We start from the raw sequence: 3777 nt of genomic DNA, 5'->3' as shown, positions 1-3777 counted from the left end.
TACTTTGTTGCTCAGATTGTTCCAGCTTTGACTATCGGGAGCTCTTTCAGTTGGCTCCTGTGTCTCTTTGACATACCCCGTGTGTGTGTGTGTGTCTATGAAGGAGAGAGACAACGAGATGGAGGCTGAGAGACTTCTGTTCTGGAACTACAAGATACTCTAAGCACATCCTGTATAATTTCCTGCCCAGTCCTAGAACCAGCCGTTTATCCAAGGGGCCCTTGTTACTTTTATTGGAGAACAGTATTAAAAACTAAGATCTGGGCACTAGGTGTGTTTGAACCTGAATTTTTAACAGTCTCACCAGCTATTTAATGAAACCAGAGTTAGAGAACCTCTGCTCTCAGTTTTGACTCCCGTCGCTCAAGTATCAGCATACCTCAGAGGTACTGCAGGTCCGATTCCAGACCACCACAATAAGGCCAATCATAGGAGTTTTGTTTCTTTCCCAGTGCCCATAAGTTATGTTTACACTATACTATAGTCTATTCAGTGTGGAGTAGCATAATGTGTTTAAAAAAAAAAATGGGGCTTCCCTGTTGGCGAAGTAGTTGAGAGTCTGCCTGCCGATGCAGGGGACACGGGTTCGTGCCCCAGTCCGGGAAGATCGCACATGCCGCGGAGCGGTTGGCCCGTGAGCCGTGGCCACTGAGCCTGCGCGTCCGGAGCCTGTGCTCCGCAATGGGAGAGGCCACAACAGTGAGAGGCCCGCGTACCACACACACACACACACAAAAGTACATATGTTAATTTAAGAATACTTTATTGCAGACTTCCCTGGTGGCGCAGTGATTAAGAATCCGCCTGCCAATGCAGGGGACACAGGTTCGAGCTCTGGTCCAGGAAGCTCCCACATGCCGTGGAGCAACTAAGCTCATGCGCCCCAACTACTGAGCTTGCGGTCTAGAGCCTGCAAGCCACACGTACTGAGCCCGCGTGCCACAACTACTGAAGCACGCGAGCCTAGAGCCCATGCTCCGCAATAAGAGAAGCCACTGCAGTGAGAAGCCCACGCACCGCAACAAAGAGTAGCCCCCACTCGCCACAACTAGAGAAAACTCGCGCAGCAATGAAGACCCAATGCAGCCAAAAATAAATAAATAAATAAAAGAAATAAGAGAAAAAAGTCTTCAAGTATTGGGAAACTACAGAACACTCTTCTAAAATAACTCATGGGTCAAAGAAAAAAATCAAAAATGAAATTATAAAAAACAACTGCTGGGCTTCCCTGGTGGCGCAGTGGTCGGGAGTCTGCCTGCGAATGCAGGGGACACGGGTTCGAGCCCTGGTCTGGGAGGATCCCACATGCCGTGGAGCAGGTGGACCCGTGGGCCACGGCTGCTGAGCCTGTGCGTCTGGAGCCTGTGCTCCACAACAAGAGGGGCCGCGATGGTGGGAGGCCCGCGCACCACGATGAAGAGTGGCCCCCGCTTGCCGCAACTAGAGAAAGCCCTCGTACAGAAACGAAGACCCAACACAGCAAAAATAAATAATAAATAAATTACTAAAAACTCCTACCCCCAACATCTTAAAAAAAAAAAAAAAAAAACTGCTACTCATTTACCCAAGGAGTACAGAAACATGGAAAATTCAGATATACAGGAAAAGGAAAATTAAGTTGATCCATGATCCTACCAATCAATCCCATTCTGTTTGTTTCTATTCAAATTTATTTTTCCCTTTTAAAGATTAGATCATTCCGTTTTTCAACAATCCTCTTGTTGGTGGCACAGCACTTAGTGGTATGGCATGAACATCCATTCACGTCAACGGATATTTTCCTACAGTTGTATCTTAAATGCCTGCGCCATAGACCATTGAGACCAGAATGCAGTCACCCACCTGCCCTGGTGTCGGTTATTAGGTGGTTTCTCACATTTCACCAGGAAAAACAATGCTGCAGTTAACTCGCTTGCAGTTCACTGCAAGATCTCCGTTAATTTGTACAGATCTGCCTTAATTTCCTTAATTAAAAAACCCAGAGTGGAATTGGCTGGGAGAAAGGACTTAAACTTTTCTAAGATTTTGCATTGTGCATTTCTGGATTGCACTTGCAAGTGTGCTGTTGATGTTACCGTCATGAAGTCCTGCCTGTCGAGTCACTCTGTCCTGGAAGCTCTCAGACTGTTGCTGTCCCCTCCCTTACCCCCCAAGTGTGGCTTCAAGATTGGGTGCCGCCCTGGAGGTGTGGCCTGACCAGGGTCCCTTCTCCCCCTCACCTGGTGCTAAGCCTGGTCTTCTCTGCGAGTGAAGCTGCTGAAGTTGGGGTTCTCGGCCAACTCCCTGAGTTGGACTCAGCTGCTGAAGTTGGTCCGAGGGTGGTAGAGTGCTTCCGCCCGGGCTCCGATGTCCCCGGATGTCATAACCTGTGCTTTCTCCCTCTGTCTAGACCTGGGGCTAGGCGTGCTCAAGGTGCCCAAAGAGGCTAACGAAGGAGGCAGGGCCACGTCTGGGAGCACAAGGAAAGGAAAGCGGCAGCACAGGTCCCCTCAGAACCCACTCCTGGACTGCAGCCTCTGCGGGAAGGTGTTCAGCAGCGCCAGTCCTCTCAGCAAGCACTACCTGACCCACAGCCAGGAGAGGAGACACGTGTGCAAAATCTTCAGCAAGGCCTTTAAGCGTCAGGACCACCTGTATGTAGGAGTCTGGTCGGGACGTCTGTTCAGGGGGCTGCTGGGGGCTGGGCGTGCTCCTGGTTCTTTTGCATCCCATCCCATCCACCTGCACCGCCCCCCACCGTCGGGTGTCCCAGATGTGTGCGACCTGTGCTCCTACCACGGTCAGTGTTTGTCGGGGCAGGGCCTACACTGCCCCGGACAGCCCGCCCTCCCCAGCCTCCAGATTCACTGCAGTGAGGAGAGCGCCGCTGCGATTTGCAGGCAGGACCCATGTGCTTTCAAAACACACTCCAGAGGCAATTTTGTCATGGAGGGAGTTGGGCTAACTGTGTAGAGAAAGTTTCAGAGTCCTTGGTAGGTGTCTGAGCAGAACAGATATGCACTCCATGAGGAATATATGTTGGCATAACACCAGGGCGTGAGGGGTTCTGAAATGCCTGTTTCTAGAACATGGCAATGCAGTGTTCACTCTCTTTTTTCCTCTTTTAATTCCACCTTTTATTAACTCGATTTTTTTTAAACTTGACTTTCAAAAGCAAGCTCAGTGTAAGAGGAGCAGAATTCCGTTTCTTCTTCATGTCTTAGAAATGATAAGCTTTTCTTGCTGCCGAGGGAGGAGAGACAGACTTTCAAACTGAGAGACTCGTAAGTGGGAGAGGACGATCCCTTGCATGTTTACAGCTCCCCCAGCCTTTACTGAGCCTTCGATGAATCCCGCTTTCATTGTATCCTCTCCCCTCTCGCCATTAAGGATGGGAAATGATTTACTCCTGTCACAAGCTGGTAACAGTTAGGGCTAGAAAGTGGGTCTCCGGATGCCCTCTCTGCTGCTTCCCTCAGATGGAGGCCAAGGGTCCACGTTTGGGAAAGGGTTTCATTATTTACTTGGTTCCATTGATTAGAACCATCCGGAGTAGGATTGTTGGGAACCCAGAGGGTGATTTACCCATTTGTTTATATTTATAATATATTAATGCAGGTATAAGTATGATGTAAATATAATACATACTTGCATTCGTTTATATTTGCAGAAATTATAGGCACATTTGGCTTTTTGTTGTTGTTGCTGTGGGGCTCCCAGGTAGCTGTCTAGAGGACTCCTGTGGGAAGGCGAAGACTCCTTTGTTCAAGGAAGGATCATCCCCAAGTTAGCGTTTCC

The sequence above is a fragment of the Mesoplodon mirus genome (assembly GCF_964341445.2).
Source record: "Mesoplodon mirus genome assembly, contig: HAP1_SCAFFOLD_973, whole genome shotgun sequence".
In the NCBI taxonomy this organism is placed as follows: domain Eukaryota; kingdom Metazoa; phylum Chordata; class Mammalia; order Artiodactyla; family Ziphiidae; genus Mesoplodon; species Mesoplodon mirus.
Note: the sequence above shows the minus strand (reverse complement) of the source record.